Source organism: Vidua macroura, chromosome 7, assembly GCF_024509145.1.
Source record: "Vidua macroura isolate BioBank_ID:100142 chromosome 7, ASM2450914v1, whole genome shotgun sequence".
NCBI lineage: Eukaryota > Metazoa > Chordata > Aves > Passeriformes > Viduidae > Vidua > Vidua macroura.
In genome coordinates this window covers 13,520,228-13,542,279 of record NC_071577.1, presented here as the reverse complement: position 1 = coordinate 13,542,279, position 22,052 = coordinate 13,520,228, and the positions used below count along the sequence as shown (strand labels likewise).

Below are 22,052 nucleotides of genomic sequence, written 5' to 3'. Positions count from 1 at the left end.
GCTCCATATGGCACAGTACAGGAGCAAAGCCTCTCCCTCCAGGGAATATTTGGAGCCTGCTGTGGACAGAGCGCTGATGCTGCACATCAGTGAGGAAAACACACTGCACTGAAAGCACTGTGTGACCTTGGAAGAGCCTTGTGTCCCTGGGGAGATGCACAGCAGGAGCACATCTCCCACAGAGACCACAGCAGGATATATTTGGAACTATAAATACAACCTAATGTGAAGACATTATAAAACATTTTTTATTTACAGCTGTTAGGAACTTACTTGTAACTCTGAAACCTCTTGGGTCTGTTCTTCCACTAGCCTTGCAAAATGGTCAGGAGCACTCTCCTCAGTTACTAGAAAAACAGTAGGAGCAAGACAGGCTAAAAGAGGCTCTTGATACAGACTGCTGGTTAATCATTTGCCTTTTAAATTAAACATGTAAACAAAGCTTCATAGCAGAGATGCTTGTTAGGGAGTATTTATTAGCTCTTTCATGTTTCCCTTCTTAAAAGTTCTTTTATTCTTCAGCATTGTATCTTAATGCTAATTTTATTACATTCAGCTTCAGCAATATAATCTTGTAGTATAAAGCATCACCAGTAGTTATGCAAGAAAAGGAAATGAAAAGAGAGCTCAAAGGCAGATATATGTCTGCTACAAGGTTTGTCAAAAACATGCATGTCCTGACAGATGCTGTGAGTTGAGTGGTAATTACATAGAGCTGAGATAATCACTGGGTAAGCCTGTGTAAAGTAATCTGGTGAGCCCACCTGCATATAGTCCTATTTCTATTACTACCCAAAGAAGCAGAACTGATGATGGACTTTGGCACCCTGTGGTTCTTGTACTCTGATGTATCTTTACAAATCCAGTGCCTGGCTTTTAGTGGCAACTTTGCTTTTTCTGTCACTTAATAAGACTCACACTCAGTAACTTTAGAAACACTGCAGTTAAGAAGATATAAATGTTTTGACGTAATGGTCATGACTACAGATGAATTTTTTTTTTTTATTTCAGTGGCTGAACTGCAAATGTGCACAAGTGAGAAAAACATTTAACAGTGGTCTGTCAAGAGGATAGCTTAAAAAAATCCTACCAAATGGTTAGGATTGAATAAGTAAATTCCAGTTCATCAAAGTTGAGAACAAAATAACACGTAGTTGTCATTGATGCAGAAAGTTGGAATATGCTGTCTAAAATGTTAACTACATATAGTTCAGCCTACAGTTCTTCAGCCCACCCTAGCAAAGACTGCAAGGTAAGGTCCTTTTCAGTTATAATGCTGACTATGCCAGTATGACAGATGTTTCCTGTCCCTGGTTCCATTACCGCTTCATTCAATTTCTGTGTTTCCAGCAAATGCTGGCTAACTGATAGGTTTTAATCTTTCTCATTCATGCTATTGTCTCTGTATCAGGACAGTACAGATGCCTCCAAATTAGCTGAGAGCATTAACATTCCAGATTCTTCATCTTTTGCACAAGACTCATGCATCATATTTTCTGTGAGTTCTCAGAGATGATTTGAAGATGTTTTTCTGTTTGACATACGCTTGCGTCAAGAGCTCCATGCTTTGAGATCTTCAGTACTTGCTTCAATCTTTCCTATTTTCCACTTCTATTTTTCTAAATAAGCTTTTGGAATTGTCACCAGGAGGGAGGATTGAGGAAAAGGCCCCATAACTAAGTGCTGAGCTCATTTCACCATATGTGAAGTCGCAACTAGAAGCCAAGGCACTTTTTTGTATCATCCAATCTATTGCAGAAAACTCCAGAAAATGGAGGAGCCAAGGACTTGCCAGGTACTGGGCCAATATGAGAGCACTGAAGGCCTAGCCCAGCTGTCAGCAAAAGCACTGGGGAGACTGGATCTGTGCCTAAGGTTTTTAAATCTGAAGCTGGAAGGGTCTTGCCACAAGAAGAGAAATCTGGTTCGTGCTATAACATAATCATCTCTATTTCAACACTAACAGCAACCTTTTAAAATTGCTCCCAGTGTAAACAGCCTCTTGAGACAATAATGTTTGGTGCCCATGTAAAAAAAGCTGTGGTAAAATGAGACTATTAAACAGTATGGAATACATAGGTCTGTGTGTGTGTGTGAGTGTTGATCCATCAGATCACATAACAGATTTAAAAATGACTTTGGACATTTTTGTAGATTACTTGGGTCCTCTAATTCTACAAGAAATAGAGCCTGGATACCCCCTACAACACAGATTTTTCCAGCTCTTTATTCAGCAATGCTTTCTGTAATCTTATTCTTTTTAAATAAGGGGATAGACAATCACAGAGCAATGGCACCAAGCAGCAAGTAAAATTATGTCTGTACATGTTCACAGGACCCAGGCCTTGTGGTACAGCTGGAAAAATTCATAACAGATTCCCATACAAAAGGTTAGATTCTCACAGCAAAAACTGGTGCAGCTCTTTATTAGGAGAGCTCATAAGGGCTTCCTTTATGCTGTCAACTCTCTCTAGCTAATGTTACAGACATTTAAGGTGACTTACGAGGATATCAAAAGGAGTCAATCCACTCTGATTTTATGGCATTTTAATGGATTTCTTTTGGCAGTTTAGGGGAATATGAAAAGGTTGCAGCCTTCTGCAATACATAATTAAACTGAGTAAAGGGGAGCACTGTTATTGTTATGAATACATGAACTGTCTATTAGAGCTATACACACCTACTGAAATGAGGGAATATTTTTGGTCAGTTGAACAGGGGAACTGGAAGGCAAGAAGTACAAAGGCAGGTAACAGCCTAAGAAGTAACCATCCAATAAGCCAACAACAGGAGTCAGGCCCTCACAGACAATAAGATGCACTCAATAAGGACACACAGAGCAGAGAACAGTCTATGTGACACACAGGATAAACACTGTACCTCTCATGTTGAGAAAGCCCCATCTGGGATCTCCTGTTTGTTTGGGTCTTTTTTAAAAATAATCTTTTATTGCTCTACTTTCTAGTACTTTTCTCCATCTATATACCTTCACACTAGAATAGGTATTCAGGAAATTTAGTTTGGGATTCCAGATACTTCTCACCTGACCATCATTACATGCAAAATACATTGGTCTTTCACAGCTACAATCTTATGATATAGTCCTCATAAATTGTCTAGCTTTAGCTTCCAAATATTAGATGCTACATATCATCCTCTAGTAAACTAAGGGCTGCTAGAATTACCTTCCCCAGTTATATATTTGCTAGTAGAAAACAAGTTCTCTCTAAATCAATACTGAAATGCAGTAAGCCTTAAATCCCTCATCCTCAAGTCCTTTCCCATTCTCAATTTTTTTTTTATTTTCTACATGTATTCCAAGTGTCCAACTGACTTTTGAATGCATGGACACCAAAGAGCCAGGCAAGTTACAATGTGAATGATTTTGCTAAAGCTGATTATAACTTTAATGTCTTCTCTACAACCATACAATGTTCCTTGTTTATATGTCCCACAAACACTCCACCAAGCTGCAGAATTGCACTGAGAATGCAACTGCTCATTCAGATGGCCCCTCAGTCCCTGCCTACAGAGTTACTGTATGCAGTGCTCTGATCATTTTGACCAACTTTCAGACCCTGCATTTCCCTGTATAATCTCTTCCTTTCCCATTACGTGACAGAATAACACCTGTACATCTCAATCCTTGCCAAATGCAAGAAAATTTACATGAAAAAAATGTTCTAGAGCAACACAACACAAGAATTGGAGATCTAACACAACTCTTACTAAATTTCAGCATGCAGTCACCTCCACCTCTTTATCTCTTCTTGCAAGCTTGGTGAACTCTCAAGGTTTACACAAGGAGCCAGAAGCAGGCAGGAAATCAGGACCCTTCATCCCTTTCCAGGGGCTGCAGGGCCTGAACTAGTCTAGAACCAATCACTCACCATATTACCTATCTATTGTTATACAAAAGCAATAAAAAGACAGAAGCTCTCCATATGGAAAAACAAAACCTGGGATTCACTTAACAGAAAGATCCAAGTACTAAACACTAGCAGAAACCACCGTGCTGGCTGCTGCTAACACCTGTCAGCACCACTGAGATAACATTTGGTTCACACATGTCCTGGCTTGGCAGGCACCTGATTTACATTTTCACACTTTGTATCAGCTTTCTACACACTTGCTCTCTAGCATAGTGCTCATACATCAGACACCACTGTGGTCTCATTTTTCAGTGCTGTCATAGCTAGATTATTGCAGAGGACAAAACTCTTGCTCTGAAGTACACCTGCATCAAAACACAGTAACCTTGAGGTAACATATGAATTAACGACACACAAATTTTAGGTTAAAAAGCCATTCACCTGTTAGTAACCAAGCCTATTTAATTTTCAGACTTCTCCTTACTGCACTCTAATAACAAACTCTGACTGTTAAATTAAAAACAGTAACCAGTAACTATGACTTCACTTGTCTTAACAGAATTGCACCCATTTCTTGCAGTCCTAAATTTGGCCCAGAAGCCACTGAACTCACTAGTCCCATTTTCTCACGTGCCTGGGTAGGAAAGACTTGTACCAAAACCCTCTCTTTTTAATAGCTTATACTGAGCTGGCCTCCAATTACAAGTGCCAAAACTCTAAGATGTGTTTACCCACTCTGAAGGATACAGCAGTGGTAAGAATGCTTTGTGTCATTTGCAGCTCCATGGGCAAGAACGATGGACTGAACAAGCAGGCAAAGATACTTCTGGCACATCTCTTAACTGAAGTTAACATTGCTTTTCTGTGACCACTAGAGATGTATCACTGAAGGAAACACTTATGGACTGTGGTTTATTTGCAGTCACTAAAAAGTATTCATTAACTGCATTATAGCAGAGGCGTAAGTCAGAGAACATATATAATAGAGGACCACATTCCTCAGAAATCATGGTCTAAACTGACACAAGGGCACAGTGAAATAGAGAACCCAAGAGGCAAAATGATCTGTCCATGGTAAGTCTGTTGCAATGTTTATAGCAGTACCAAGGCATTTTGCCTTTCAGACCCTGTTCTACATTTTTTCCAGAACTCTAAAGTCCTACACTACAGACAGGTAGGGATGTTAGGATTTTCCAGAGGCAATTGTCTAGTGTTAACAAAAAAGCACTTCTGAGTAATATTTAAGCCATGCATGAGTAACTTTGTTGTTGCTACGCTTGATAATGCAAACCAGAAAATATTAGCAACTTTATCATAACAAGTAGCTCTTAACAAAGGAGGCTCCAAATCTGCATACAGGGTGGTCAGCAGAGCAGTGCAGAGGCACAGCAGATTGCAAGAACAGCAGCTATATATCTTGAGTGCAAAAACCCTGACAGTCCCCTACAAACAGAGATGAGGAACAGATTACTGAATAACATCCAGTCAGATTCCCAGAGAATTACACAGACGGATCTCCAATTGCATGAGTAACGATCTCCAATTGCATGAATTCCTGCAGAACACAGTTTTACTGGGCAGCAGCAGGCAGCAAACTTTTTGGCCCTCCAAAGTAGCCTGATCTGAGTTTTAAAGATTACAAACTCTAGGAGAGGTTATCACTGACCAATGAAAACTATGTCTTTCCACCAGCAGGATGGATGTTGCTGTCAGGGCTAGTAGGGAAATATCTCATGTGTTTCTGCCCTTGTGAATCAGGTAATTCTTATAGGAAACAGGTCTGGAAATGCAGAGAGCTGCACCTCTATGAGTTCGCATGTCTAGTACAGGGATTAGCCCAGAAGGCTTAGATATTTGTGTGGAGTTTGCAATGGATGTTTATAAGAGACCTTGTTACTCTTTCAGCTTTCCTGTCAGATATCATAGCTGAGGTGTTTTTTGTAGAGCAAGCAGAATAACCCAACCTATGAGAGAAACCAGTGAGATCTTTCATGCGCCATTTTCACATGTGACTGTGCTAACATTAAGGTATCCTCAAAGCAGTGTGCAGTTATGCCTCAATCATTAGCCCACTTGTTTTGTTAAAGCAACAGAGCTCTAGTAGTGAAAGTGTTGGTATGGCCAGAAAAAGAAAAAGGATGAGTGGGACAAATGAGAGGAAAAAGAATCGTCTCCTCCATGGGCAGAAAAGCTTGGGTTGAGAGTCTTTCCTTCAGAGGCACAGAATCAGGAGCACAGAACAGGAATTGGATGACACTCCACAGGCCTCACTATAAGGAAGAAATTGATATTTGCCCTGCTAGAATGGTGTATATTAGTAGATTAAACACAGTTAATAAACTAATATTTTACATCTTCCTCTATGATGCTGGGGCCAACAGACTCTCACTTGGATATAACTGATAGTAGAGCTTACAACTTTCAAAAGTCTCTTAATTCTTAGCACAATCTTGTGATAGCAGTAAGAAAGTTCTGAAAATATCTTACCTGGAGAGATAATGGTATTTTATTTAAAAACAAGAAAGGCAAATGACTACAAACCAGGATATAATCATGTATCAGCCCACTATGTGGTGGGAAGAATGGCCTGTCAGACTCCGAACTTCTCCTGAAGACATGTTTTTCAGCAAGTCTCTGTTACAGGATATGGACCTATTTCAACAAACACAGAGGTGTAACCACACATCTTGCAATCCAGACTTCAGACAAACACATCTTGCAACCCAGACTTCAGACAAACAAGAAAAAAAAAAAAGATTGACCTGTCGCTGACGGTAATGAGAGCCCAAATTTACCAAGCTGTGTGAGAAAGTCTACCCCTCAGCTACAAAGCACCTCCTGGAAGCTCAAGGAGTTCTGTGGTGGGTTAATCAGCTGGTTCCCAAAGGAAATGGGACTGTGACAGTCACAATGGAGGAGTAATTTTTTGTGCATGTAGGCTCACATCCTGTGCGACTTGTAAATTTATTAGCAGATTTCAAACAAATTTGACGGAGGAACGGGCAATTCAGAGTTAAGAGGAAACAGGCAGCTAAATAGAGGACACTATCTTCAGCATCTGGCTGAGGGAACAGCTTTTGACATCAGAGAACATAGTTGGAATGCTACTCTTTTAAATTTTGCATCTATAAAAAAGTCAAAGTTTGCATAAATCATGAAGCAGAAATCTATAGAAACCAGATTTGTTACTTCATTTGTTCTTTTTGTTCTGAAGGAAAAGTTCAAAGCTTTTCTGGATGGAATACTCTTCCCACGTTGATTTGTCAGTGGTACGCAAATCCTATTACAGCATCACAGCACATATAAAATGGGGGACTAAATGCTTCCCCTAAGTGATTGAATGGTAGACAACAAATATAGTATTTTGTTTAAGAAGTTAAGAGGTTACTTTGGTACAAACTCTGGAGCAGAAAAAGGTCATTAAAGTATTCTTGGCATCAGCTTCCTTTTTTTCCTTGAATTCTTGTTTTAACACAGTTTTCACTTTAACCTTGTCCTTCATCTTTATGGAATTTAATTGACTACAGAAGAAAGTGTATTCTTTGCTGCCTGTGGTAATGAAATCTGTTGGTTTTGCTCACTCTGAGATGTAGGTGTGTCACTAACAGAGGATTTTGCTGCCAGCGTAACAGCAGATAGTGCTGTCAGTACAGCTCGACTCAGGCTCCAGAAGTGTGTGACCCTGGGGTCATATAAAGGCATCTAATTATAACAGAGGGCTGCCTGCTGTATAGAAATAATAAAGTTCTACAAGCAAGAGGAAAACAGGAACGTTGCACAAAGGCCTGAGTAAATTTTACTTTGCTGATTTCCACTGGAAAACAGCATTTCCAGTGCTGAAAGTGCCATGTACCCTTCAGACTGGGATGGTGCATCTCAAGCTTGGCTGAAAACATGTCAGAGCCCTGATGGCTTTCACCTGACTGCAGTGCTCAGGGGGCTGTGGTGGAACAAGAAATCTGGAAGCATAAGGGAGAGATTGTCATTCTGCAGTCCTTAATAATATAACATTTTTAATTTAATTTCAGGGTTATAAAACAACCTTGAGAAAAGGCTTTCAGGTCTCAAACTAGAGTTTATGGAGCTGACATGTGCTTTACTGTCATTCTCTAGTGTCAGGGGTAGAGCTTAAAGAAGATGCTGAAAAGCAAAAATATTATCCTTTCTCCTAGTCCTCACTGATCTCCATTCTCCTCTAAGTCAGAAGATGCCAGTCACAACCCAGGCCTATGAAGTCACTCTGGAGAATTTCCTGTGAGGAAAGGGTGCCTGTCTTGGTGGTCCTGAGTGAGTGCAAAGACACTGCCCTTGCAGAATCTGTGTTCTGTACATAATTAACAAGATGAAAGTGGACACAGAGTAAAGCAAGTCATTAAAGAGGACAAATAGGTTTTTTTCACCCAAGTTTATCCCAGCACAGGAAACGATGTGAGCTGTGAAGTGTTTTCACTGGACAGATTTGCATTGAACACCCACTACCTTTCCTTCTCCAAACAACTGATGAATCCAACACAGCCACATATGGCACACTCCTTTCCTAATTTAACTCCTGTATGGTTGTCTCATGAATCAGATGCTTTGTTGAGAAGATTGTGCTTTGATGCCGATGGAAAGGATTGAGAATAGATACAGAGCTGTTCAGACACTGGCTCAGCTGAGAGTTTAAAAGAAAACCAAAACCCCAGTGACACACGGGCTTTAATTTGCCATCCAGCATTAGACACATGAGCCACTCTCTCCAGTTCTCCATTAGGGCCAGGGACAAGTGGCAAACAGAATCAATCCAAGGAAAAATGCAGCCTTTCTTTTGCTTTAACCAGCAATTTCAGGAAATGCTTAATCTTCTTGCAGTTTACATAGACCAGACATTTATTTAAATAACAGTGGAGCAACAGTATAGAAGCTGACTGGAAAAACAAACCTTGATATTTTAAGAGATTAAAAAAATTACCACTTACAGCAGTTACAGCTCAATGTCCCAACAGCAGTACAATATATAAAGCTCCTGTCAAATGATTTCTATCCAGCATGAGTTTTTGAACTGATACCACTAATCATATTTTAGCCTCAGTGTAAGATAGTTTCTGCAGAACTAATATTATCTTGCTACTAAAGACCTTTTCAAAATAAAAAGATACCTCGATGTAATTATCTTAATGCCATACAAACTCTAGTATCAGTATTGACCTTTTTACTTCCTTTAGAAATCACAATCAACATCCATCCTGCAGATTAATCCCCTAAATTGTTTCCTTGTCAAAGTGTCATGCTTTTTCATTAGTGATTATAGCTAATTGCAATTCTCTCCAATCTGCTATGCAGCTAATTATCTAAAACAGACTTCACTGACAGAGTATGCATGTTGTCTCTGTTATATGGTAAAATATACCATCATTATTTGCGTCACCAGAGTACTTAGATGTCCCAAATGATGCTCTGCTTTTCATCTGCTAGGTGCTGTACAAACACAGAATTAATCTAGCACTTCAGTATCAATAAAGCCATGTTCACATTTGAGTGCCCTAGTGCTTGGGTCTGAGCACACATGTGCAGAAAGCACTGGATGAAAAGCAGACCAGTCAGTCCTTACTATCTGGAGGCAGGAGAGCCATACAAATGAAATAATTTCATCCAAGATCATGAAAAACTTCAGAAGGGGCAGAAACCAAACTTGGAATCTTCTGATCCAGGTTTACAGCTTCACAAATAGCTCACTTTCAAGCACTTATAGTTCATACATGCCACAATCCAGACTAGGAAAACCTTAAACTGAGTTGTGATAACACAGCTGGCATTTCTTAATTACACAGTCAAAATACAGTCCTGGTCTCCAGAATATACTTGGAGTACTTTCTCTCTAAAGAGAGAGGAAAAGATGGGAAAGACAGACAACCTGCTAGCAGCAACATGGAAAGAACCTGCTGTATTTATACATATATTTTTCATGTACATGATTACAGCCAAGAGAAGGGCAGTGAACTGACATCATTATCGCCTTCATATCAGTGGTGGGCAGAGTGCAGTAAGCCAAGACTCTGAAAGGAGCTCCCAAGCAACTACCTGAAACAGCCATTTTAACATCTTCCTGAAGAGGCATAGAGGTGAATTACAAAATACAACATTCAGGAATGATATTCCCAAAAAGCAGAATAGGTTGAATTTTAAATACTTTGAGAAAACTCACACAATCCTTTCAAGGCACAAAGTAATTTTAAAAAATTAAATGGAAAAGTTCACTTGTGATAAATGTTACTGCCTTTTTCACACAAAGCAGGACAAAAGCAGCAAGACTTGTGGGATTCTGATGGGAAGGAAAATTTAAACAAGAAAATATTAAACTGTTCTTCTTGGGGAGTTTAAATTGGTATAAATTGGAGATGGAAAGTGATTGGGACTGCAATAGATGCTGATGAGATTTTGAAGGGAAGCAGATTCAATGATTTGTGCTAAGCCAGGCCATGTCTTTATGAAGCAGTCAGCATCAACTAGTGTGTAATTCATCAACATTTCTGGCCTCTTCAGTAAGCTTAGGGAATTTTTGTCAACATTTATCTGAATTTCCCACTATTCTCCAATAACATTACAGCCCCAAGAGATGGACCTACTAAGGGCCCCAAATCTCTGCTTGTTCATTACCTCCATCATCACTGCAACTTGCAAACACACCCTTTCATGCCAGAGGGGCTTTCTTCATTACCATCTGCCTTCTCTCCATCCTCTTTCCTGGCTTCTGTACCACCACCAGTCTGCAACTTAACGTGACACCAGTGCACAGAAAGTTACAGTTTATGGTGATTTATAACCAAAGGAAATTCTGAAAATTATTTGTTGATTGGCACAGCAGGTAAGAACTTCTTGATGAAATTTACTCAGGTAATTGGACTGTTGTAATCAAACCATGTCCTCACTTATTTGTGTAAGTTTATCTGTCAATAAATGATCAATAACAACGTTATTCCCAATTTGCCCAAAGTTAAAATGGCCACAGCTATTTAAAATATTTCACGTTTAAATATTGCCATTAGTGCTATAAAACAGAAGTTACTGATATATACTCCTAATTACAGCCAACCTAAAGACCTTTCTGAGTGGAGATTTATATAATTATTACCAGATTGCTCTTATATTTTTATTTCAGTAAGTCACAGTGCTGTTGCCAATTCATAAAGCAGCTTCAAGATCAGTTTGTGCTGAAAGACATTAAGATATAAGGGCAAGAAAATATTCACTAAAGTTTAAGGGCAACAATATGTCATGTGAAATATATACTGAAATGAATTAACTGCAAATATATCACATCAAATATTCCAGGAGCTTTAATGTTTATGCCTGTTTAACTTTATATATATATATATATATAACACAAACATACTCATAAACATGTATTTCCCAAAAAATAAACTTCAGATCCCTGGCTGTATTATCAACATATTACCATTCAGATATTGCATGTACCTCATTCTTTGGCCTGATAGCTATCACATTAACTTTGAAAGAAACAGACTCCTGTTTCTAATTAATAAGAACATAAAAGTGTTTATGCAGGAGGAGAACCTAGAGAGTTTATTACACTGAGGCCTGTCCAGAGCCAGTGTGGTTTTGTCATGTGCATGTTAAAACTGACACAGCCAAGTTTGGTTACAGCCCATAGAGCATCTGCAAGTCATTTACATACTTTCAAATGCTGCAATGATAAACACACACAGCTCTGTGACCATCTGATGGTTATGTCTCAAAGCGAATGAAGAGAAAGCATTCAGAAAAGGACAAGATAAATTGCTTAGACTGAATTTGGGGAATGAAAGGGTGGGAATGAAGAGGAAGAAGCCCAAAAGATATTTCCAAGGACCTGAGCAGAACTTATTTTGCGCTCCTTATTCTACAGAAAGTTACTCCTGTCACATTTATATTGTGGAGGCATAGCCCAAGGAAATATGGCTATTCAGAGACATAGGAAGTGAGTTTGTTTATCACCCAGCTGCCTGACTGACCTCATCATAACTTCCCAAGGGAAAGCACATTTTGGGCAGAGACTGATCCCAGCACAGATCTTGTCTACTCAAGACCAAACTTCTGACTCCAGCCTGAGCTAAGAGTTTATTTCCTCTCATATACTGGACAGGGCTTCTTCTCAGACACTGATTTAATCAAGAATTAGCCTTACTAGCAGTCCCAAATCAATCATTTCAATGTAATTATTATTTAGACATACCCAAAGAAGTCCTTTTTGTCTGTTTTGCTTTGAAGTTAGGAATCTTTTACTCTTATTTCAGATCTCTAAGGAATGAGAATAATGTCCAAAGTTGGATCTGCATTCACACTCTCACTATAGCCAACTCCAGTGAATAGTCCTGGTGGTAGAATTCTAGTTTAAAGTCTTTTTGAAATAGCTTGGGGTGTTGGTGACTCTCTAATCTGCTTTATCCATTCATACAAGATCTATTAAAGGACTAACAGGATGTGGTGTAAGTTAGAAGGAATGTGTTTGGACAAGCATTTTGCATTATGTACTTCTTGGCTGTGGCTGTCATCTTCTATATAATTTTTTTCTTTTACAAGCAGAAAAACTACTCTAAATTTTCAATGCATATAAAAATCCAGTAACAGCCACCTTTGAAACACAGAAAAATGTATATACTTGAAAGAAAAGTTTAAATTTGAAAGTTCTACAAGTTTTATTGGTATTTATGACATTCACATCAACAGAGACCATCAGCTGACTCCTTATTGGTGACACCTCTTCAGAAAAGTCAGGTGATCTCTGTAGAGTTTCTACTTAGTCAAAAGTTATCAATATATTTTTAGATCCGGATTTACACAGTCTACTCTCTTCAGCTCAAAACATTTCCCATGAAATACAGAGGACAAATGTTCCAGTCAACCGCAGCCATACACGTAGTAAATGTACCTCCAAACCAGCTTCAAGACTGCTCTAATTTACAGTGGTAGAAGTAGGGATGAGGAAAAGCCAGTTAAAAAACCTGACTGGCTTGAGGATTATGTGAGCAAAAATAGCTGTGATTCCTTGCCACAAAATTAGCAATTACAGCCTGGAGACCTTGCTATAAAGTCCCAGGACAATGATGATAGATGGATTGTACTGCCTTCATGCTTTTATCAAGAGACTGAAAAAGAGAAGACATAATTTCTGTTGTGTCTGGTCTCTCATATGTCATAATGGCCACATTTTTCTATAATTTGACTGCCACAGTGAGTGTGAAATGTATGTCCAGTTGTGGATATTTTTCTCACTCCTTAAACAAGATCTAAATCTTATGGCTGAAAGACAAAGAGCAAAATTAATTGTGATCAAGGTTGAATTGGCACAGATGAGCAAGAATATATGACTCGAGTTAATGTCTTCCTCATTGTTCTGCAAATTAAAAAATCAATCAATAATAAACAGCAAACAGCTACAGAAACCATAAAAGTATGATTCCATAATGGTAAAAGAATCACAGCCCATACATTGGGTATTACTACTGTCTGCTCAGGTGCCTCATGGTGGATTAACCTGAGCCATTTGACTTTGTGTTGGTGATGGACTAGGCACACAGGAGTTTAGTTCACATTTCTGATATGCAGGGGCCTTGCACAACCTAAATTCACATTCACAGAATCTCACTTGCAAACAGTGCAGCAAAAGCACTTCACAGGATCAGAGTGAAAGACACAAAGAGATATCATTGCCCATACAGGTTGCTTTAGCAAGAAGATGACACACTGCACCTTACTACCATTCTTCCTAATATTCTCAAATGTCATCATTGCTTCCTATGGTACTACTTGTGATTCCTGCAGGTATAAGCAGGAGTAGATAAAGGTGCAAATTGTCTGGAAACAGTCTTGAGAGAAGCAGTAAAAAAAAAAAAAAAAAAAAGGCAAACAAGAATTTTTTTTTCAAGTAGTACAGCAAGCAATTTGTCCTAAAGACTGCAAAAGTCACATCAAACAATTACTCTTCTAACCAAAAACCAGCTGAGATCACTACTGGGAGGAGCTACCATCCATGCAGACAAACAGGTGGCCCTGAGTGGAAGTGGCATGTCACTGTCCTTAATGCAGGACACATGACACAAAGAAGTTTGTGAACAGCTAGCTTTTTACATACTTGTAGGCACATGTGGGCAGAACAAACCCACACAATATTGGAGCAGTACTGTAAACCACTTCTTCTGCAAAGCAACATTTCTGGGCATCTGGCCACGTGACTGAATACAGGGATGAGTCAATCCTAAACCTAGAGATGCTCAATAAACTAAACAATCAAAGGATTTACACGCTAGTGAACTTGGATAAGCACATCTATAACAATTTTAACTTTGCTAAAGATCCAACACCTCTATAAAAATACTTCTTACTCTGTTTACTCCTGTGTAATTGCAGGCTTGATAGGAATCCTAAACACCTTGGTTGGGAAAGGAGAAAAGGTACAGTGACTGAAATGGCAAAAACTGACAATCACTATCAGCTATGCCTGGTATAGAGAGCATTGCAGCAAAACACAGACTTCAGTTGCTCAACAAGCAAATTATTTCCTGCTTTAAAAGTGTATGTCTGGGCTCAAAAATATATAGACTAATGATAAGCATTCAAAGATCTTAGAAAGATACATAAAAGCTTAAAGAAAAGTATATAATCCATAGACAAAATGATCATTTTGTCCAGTATAAAAAACTATGCACAAGGCAAGGGGGGAAGTCACCCATGTTTGACCACTTGAAAGTCAGGACATTGGCTTTGTCCAAAATGGGCTGGTTAGTGTGAATCTATGATTTCCACTACAATAGCTACCCATCTTGTCTATTTTTATGTGTTGTGCAGTCTATCAAGATTCAGCTAAGTACCTTCTTTTGTCTGGCAACTCCAGTGAGGATAGGATTGGAAGACAAAGACAGGAGCTTGATTTTTTAAATTACTCTCTGGTGCACATCAAATAAGTGTCCCAATTATACTAAACCTATTCATACCATCTGTGACCCACAAACATCTGTGCTTCCACCAAGGTGCACAAGTGTATCTCAAGCAGACAGACGAGGTCCAAGGTGCAGCAGACAGTGAATAAAGGTGATGTCATGGAAGTATCAGCAAAGCAATATTTATGCTTGAGATAGGCGACTGCTAAAGACCTGGAGCAACCTCCTGTTAGTATTTTTGGGGAAAAAAAAAGGACAAACAAAACCCACACTCCCATCTCAACTAGTTTAATAAGAGAGTCCCATAAGGTTACAACACATACCCTTAGCTGGTGCCAGAGATTAAGTGATTATTCAGGGGACAACTTCCAGCTCCAGGTCAATAGTCTAAGCCATCCCCTCAGTGTCCTAAATGTCTCTGGGATGAAGCAGATTAATTCTGGGAGCACGTTTAGCAACTCAGCACAGGTTTGAGCCACAGCTGCTCTGTGCACAGCTTTGTCACTGGAACTGGGAGATGCCCCCAGAGCTCTCTCCAGTGCTCTCCTGCATGAGGAGCCAGCCACGCTCCCCACAGCTGCCACAATCCCAGCAGCCAGCCAGGCTAACCTGCACCACTGTTTAGAGCACAGGCACTACAAACAGGATGGCCAGAACCACATCCTGGACATCTGTACTTTCCCCTTGCTAGCCCACCTCCATAATGTGTTTGAGTGGGTGTCTTGAGCTCCCATTACTAACCCCTATTTTATTTAACTTCTTAGAGCAGAGATCAGAAAGGAAAAATTCCCTGTAGGGAGTATTACTAAATAAGTGAAATCCTGCAGGGACTCAAAAAATCTGCACTAAAATGAAACATGCCCTGGAGTTTTCAAAAGACTAGCAGAGTTTGAGAGAAAACAGGTACTCTCAAGCTGTCACTGCTTTTCTTTGCAGAGATCCAGCTTTGTGGAAAAATGCAACATTTTGATTTGTGAATCTGATCCAATATTTTTAACTGGGCTGCTGTTCAAAGTAATGTATTAAAGAACTTCCTCACTTCAAATTATTTTCCCATTTTAGCTTTCTGGATGTAGATGCTCTCCACTGACCAGATTTGTTATTTCAGTTATTCACTATTTCCAAAAGCAATGACATGTTATTCAGTTAAGGGGTTCACTTCTCAACTCACTATTATGCAGTCACAATTAAATCAGTCAATCATTGATATGAACTTGAAAACCTCAATTTTATTTTTAAAATGCTGTTCCCAACTGCAGTATAGGCAGTTTTTGGTGTGTAACAGGACATTACACTGAAAGTATGGCAGAATTTAGCCAGAAGCTTTTTGGCACAGAGCCTCTCACACCTCTTGCCCTTTTCCTGGATTAGGCATATTTCCTGGATGATCATTAGGCACATATAACTAATCTCAGTAACCATCTATCAAGAACTGAAAGAAGTGAGCTGGCTGATACACACAGATTACTTCATAAATCACACCAGTCTCAAAGGCATTGCTTGCTGAGCAGTTTTAGAAAATACAACCTGAGTAGTTACACGTGGCTTTTGGAAGCTAATGCAGTATTTACAAAACTGAACTAATAAGACTAACAGCTTCACTTTGTGCATCAAAATGCTGAAAACTGGCACATCAATTTTCAATATAACAGTTAAGAAAAAAAAAAAAAGAGCTACTTCACAGAAGCTAAAGTCTGAAGTCCCAGATGACATAATGACATCTCTTGAAGGCTGAGCCCAGGACCACAGAATACAGAAGCACAAGTCCCTTCAGCTCTACCCAGAGATCAGGGGCTTGGACATGCAAAGTTGTTCAGATATCTTATGAAACTTCCAAGAGCACCTAGCCCAGTTTTGTACTTAAGTGAAAAAAAAAAAAGGATTTTAAGATCCCACCCGCTTTGAGCAGATCTGAAATATTTGCTAGCAGTTATCAGATTCAGTGACCTGTACTGTGTAAGACCAATTTCTGGTCTCACAGCTAAAAGCTGATCTGAGTATTGATACATGTTTCTGTCCAAAACAGGTGGCAGACAACCACACTCTATTTTCCAGCATGGGCCAGCCATGTAGAGTCTGAGGGTCTGAGCACCTATTTGGTGCAGAGAAAGCCTATTATTTTTTATTGATTTTCACTGTATATAACGTGGACCGAGATAATATTGAAGAACAATTGCATGTCAGAAGCAATATAGACTCAAATCCTAGCACTTACCCTAGAAACCTCATAGATGTGATCAGAACACCCTTCCAGGAAATGGCCTCACCAGACTGCCCCTGGTAACTTGAGAAGACAGCTCATGGGAGCTCTGCCATGTTCTGGCACAGCAGCTCATGTAAGGACATGCTTTGTGTTTGCAGCAGCACAGCCTTAAAAGACACTAAGTTAATGTACTGGGGATCTATGTACCTCCAAAAAAGCCAGGACTAAAAGCAGAAAGAAGAAACTATTGTCCAAAGCACTTGTGTTTTTTTTTATCCAAAGCCTAAACTTGCAACTCAGCTACAATTTCCCTGAGGAGGTAATATCATGTTTGCACTGCAAGTTTTGTCTAGAAGAGATAAGTGATGGTTACACAACAGTGCAAGAAATCATTCTAATCTACCTGATGCCTCTAAAATTGCTTCCCCTGCAGCCAGCCTCCAAGACAGAAATAAACAGTGTTGCCACAACCATGAAGGAAAAAAAAACTGCAGCAGCAATAGTCATAGAGGGTTGAAAATCCCTTTGAAGGTCCCAAAGCTCTGTCGCATGCCCAGAACTGCTCATCAGGCTCTGTGTGGGGGCCATGGGCTGCTGCCCAGAGCCCAGCACAGTCCACTTGCTCTGTGCTGCTCACACTACACAAACAGTGAGAGAGAGCTGGTGCTTCATAAACTGTCTGCTTTCATGCTGAGCAGGCAAAGGAAGAGCTTGCTTTGTGCTTAAAGAAACAACAAAATTTGGTGTTATTAAGTTACTAGGGTTAACTATGCTTTCAGTGAGCCACTGTCTAGCTTCTTATAAAACACAGCAAAAAAATATAACCAGAACAAGAGAACCCTCTTCTTCAGGACGGCATTGTATGATTTTATACTTTCAGATTAAAGAGGCACATTGCTAGAGATATAAAATACATAAACACAGCCATAAAATCATTTTTCTGCTTGTACCTCTAAACCTTTCTCTGGGTTTTAAAATGGAGGACTCCTCCTTTGTTTTGAGCACATTTCCTCTGCATTTCATAAGGTGGGGGCTCCCTCTTGCTTGAGAAGGTTCCCTTTATAGAAAGTTAAACAATGAGTTTGGAAAAGTTTTGATTGATAATAGCTTACATATGGTGCTACAGAAAAGGAGTCTATTTTAAGGATCCTTCTTCTCCAAGAAGGGATTCTAAAGAGGCACCATGTGTTCCAAGCTTGCCGGCAACACTTGAGCCTGCCTCTGGAACTACTCCCTGGCTTGTGATGGAAACCATAATCCTAAAAGCAGTGGAAGTACATTTTATTTCCTATGCTTGTGAGGCTCTGAGAATATAGCAGTAGTGGTGTGTAACACATGCTGTTCTGGAGGAGATTCCTAAGCAACATTCATCCACTGCTCTCAGGTATATGAATACAGAGCCACAGATGTATTTCTTCCACACATAAACCCAGAGAAAAGGGAGGGACACTTGGGTGTCTACTTTCCTCCCCAGTGTTTGCTTTAAAAAAATTATTTAGAATATATTATTACAAGGAAATACATTTTAGCTAAAGAGACATTTTGCAATCTATTTGACTCAACCATCTGAGAAATGAAACTGCATGAAATTTCTTATATTAAGATGAGTCTTCAGGTCTTTCTCACTTTTCATCAAGATCTAATCCTAAAACATAATGTTAAGGGCATCAGGCACAGTGGCTTTCAGATAAGAAGCTTGTGTTTCTGGCCATAATCAAGAATTCCAGGAATTCTTCTTTCAGCAAATAACAGGCAGGAAGGACACGGTGACCTTGCAACATTCAACCTGCATCGAGAGCTGTCTGCCAACTTAAATCTTGCCTAGGATTTCTATGATGACACAGCATTTCCTTTTCTAAACAGTTCCATTGCTTTGTGCAACCGTTTAGGATATTATTTACAGAAGGGTGAAATAATTCCTATCAACTTAAGTGATTACGAAACTTGCCAAGAACAAAGTAAGATTATCCTCATCAAATTTTGTAAGAAAAGAAGTACTAGCTTATAATAATTTCAAAACACTTTTGTAATGTCTACAGCTATGACAAGTCACTTGAAACAGAACTGAAAAACATGCATAAGGGGGTTTTTGCTTACAAATCCTCTGAATTAAATATGCTTTCTATAAATATAGTATCAGCATTGTTCATGTACAAAACCATTTGATCATGGTGACAAGAATCCTAACAATTATCTGTCATCTGTGACATGTCACTTGATAATGCAGATCATAGTGTTTCTGTCTTCTGAGTATCTGCAACTATGTGTAATGGAAGCAGAACTATACATACAAAGAGTTAAAGTTTAAAATATTATCAGTTACATTTTTCCATTTTCAGTATAATCTGAGAAGTAAGAAAGCACTAAAAAAAGTTGTCTGCTTTACTTACCCTAAAAGACTTTTGACATAATGATCATCAAATGTCAGAGGTTCATCAGATGACTTTCACTGTGATGGAAAAAGATAATGGTTATCAAAACAGCAAACCATGTTGCCTGGTTTTGGTTAAACTACTTCAGTGCTTGCATACTTCTTCCTAGCAGCAGCATGAATTAACTGCATGAAATTTCATAAATGTACAAGGCCAAAGTTATCTCTAAGGTACAACAAAGATTATTTTGGTCTAAATTAAAACCACCTGAATTTTAATGCAAAATAATGAAAGTGTCATGTGCAAATCCACTCATCCAAAGTTCAATATTTTTGAAATTTAAAATCAAAGACTGTATTGGAGCCTTCTGTCTGACTCAAAGAAATGTTTCACTAAGAATATTAACTTCATTAACCTCATAATGCATGTAAGTGAACAAAAAAACTTGTCATTGGACAGTTCATAATGGCAGCACCACCATTCACATCAGTAACTAGAGACATTCATGTCCCTCAGTCTTTTGAGTGATGGGTGGCTGTGCAGTATTCATAGCAATAGCTTGTACTGGGAACATCAAATGCATTAGGCAACAAGCTTGGCAGAAGGGCAACCTTCTCATCATAATCCTGTGCAATTCGTCCTGGCATTGCGAAGGACTGTGAGATTGATGTCTCACTGCCAGGTCTTGTCATTTTAGAGATATTTAACATTGTGGTATTATTCTCACCCCTGTGAGAGCTTGTCCTGGTTAAACTCTGACAGAGCTCTCAGTAAAGACAGAGCCCCTCAGTAAAGCTTTCCTTTTCCCTTATGGCACAAAGGTATTTTGCAGATCCAGGAGATCTCCAAGTGCCCACCCGCAACTCCTTTCCCTTGATACTTCCAGCTCCAGGAATGATGCTTATTAGAAAGGCAATTCATCTCCCTAGAAGAAAACAGGGAGTGGATAAATGCTACCACTAGGGAGCATTTCACACTCTTCATAAACAGTTAATTCTAGTTAGTGCATGCAGACTCACAAAATGCAACTGCTAAGGAAAAACATATGCTTTCCATACATAAACAATAACAATTTTCCAAAACTGTCTTTCAAGATTGTCTTTCTTCTTCAGCCTGAGCCAATGCATTCCAATGCAAGGGAGTTGTCTGCCACAAGTGATGCTGCATTGTTCCTTGCAGCCTTCTGAAGCAGTTTCCTTCTCTGTGAGCTATGCTTATCACATCCTGTGCTTCATTATGTTTCCAGGAAAGGTTCCCTAGCACAAGCCAGTTTCTCTGAAGCCCTTTTGCTCCATTCCTTTCCTCTACTGCTTCATCACATGAAGGAAATATAATCACCTAAGGGTGGAGAGATACACCATAGCTGTTCTGCCCTCCTTTATTGCAACCCCAGCTCGTAGAGAGGCCAGAAGAGAGTCTGGGTCTTGCACAGCTTGAAACTTCACATCTCAAAACCTAGGAGTGCAACTGACTGATAGGTTCAAACCAACACTTCCATGCACTGTTTCTCTGCAACATCCTTCCCAAAGCACTTTAAATGCATAATGTCCAGGTAATTAATGTACATAAAGACCCCCCATGGCTGCCTTGCAGAAAATAGGAGATTTTATTTTTTAAGGAAATAAAGACAATAAGGTAGCTTACTACCTTAAGTGGAAGAGAGACACCAAACTGATTTGTCACCTGAGAGAGCAGCAGATGGAACTCCACACAGAGATGTTTACTTACTCAGCCAGGAGCACAGTGGTATGGTCATCAAGATAACCCCCTTTCAGATCCTCTAACAGTCATGTTAACCAACAGTAACATTCCTAACAATTTGATCCCAGTTACCTTACGCTATTCAAAATACACAACTTTTCAGTTTGGAGCCTGGATCTTTCAGTCAAAACTCCAGAAGTGCTAACAAATTCCATGTAACAGACTGGCTAAGGTTAGGAATTTATTCTTAAAAATTCCCTAGATAACTTGTTAATTCCCCCAACCTTCCACAGATGTATGCAAAGAGGTAAAGAGGTATGAGTAAAGAGGTATGAGTAAAGCCCACAGATTACATTCTAGGGCAGGAACTAAGCTGGTCAAGAGGATTTCCTGTTTGTTGAAAAGAAGTGATCCAGTTTCATTGTGTAGCTACTTCTTTGTCTAGTGAGAAATAAATTTCATAATTGTTATTAAAAGTGTAATACTCTAGACAGGGAAATACAAACTGAGTTAAGTTAAATACAAAGGCATCCTTTTTTTTCATTTGGACACAGATCAAACATTCTGAGGAAAAGTCTGCCATTAAAGAAGACCCTTCTAAACTCCATTCTTCCTAACAGAGAAAGTAATAGTTGGGTGTTGATTTTATTTATAGTCAAGGGACTGTTATGAATTCTGGCCTTGTCTTATGGAAGATGCAGTGTTAGTAAATAGTGAGAAGATTTGTTGGGGGTTTTATATTATATTATATAGATATATATACATACATACATACATATATATATATATCTCAAATATATATTGAAGGGGATTACTGAGAGACTGTCAGTGTTCCCAGTGCATTCAAATTCTCCTGAGCTGGAAGAATTAGAAATGCTTTCCCTTCCTAAGTCAGAAAAATGCACACAGAGTAAATTACTTTCAATACTGTAAAACAGAAAACGTGGAAAAGTTTAAGCCTCAGAAGACAGCAACCTTTAGAATTGCA

At 39.1% G+C, this 22,052-nt stretch overlaps 1 long non-coding RNA gene across 1 annotated transcript in view; it reads right to left on the bottom strand.

The window, feature by feature from the left end:
• Positions 1-22,052, bottom strand: part of LOC128810174 (uncharacterized) — a 31,749-nt gene that overhangs the window by 7,536 nt on the left and 2,161 nt on the right. The window contains exons 2-3 of the long non-coding RNA XR_008437966.1: positions 19,382-19,440; positions 274-347 (exon numbers count right to left, since the gene is read on the bottom strand). This is a non-coding gene — a long non-coding RNA (uncharacterized LOC128810174). The remainder of the gene's footprint in view (positions 1-273; positions 348-19,381; positions 19,441-22,052) is intronic.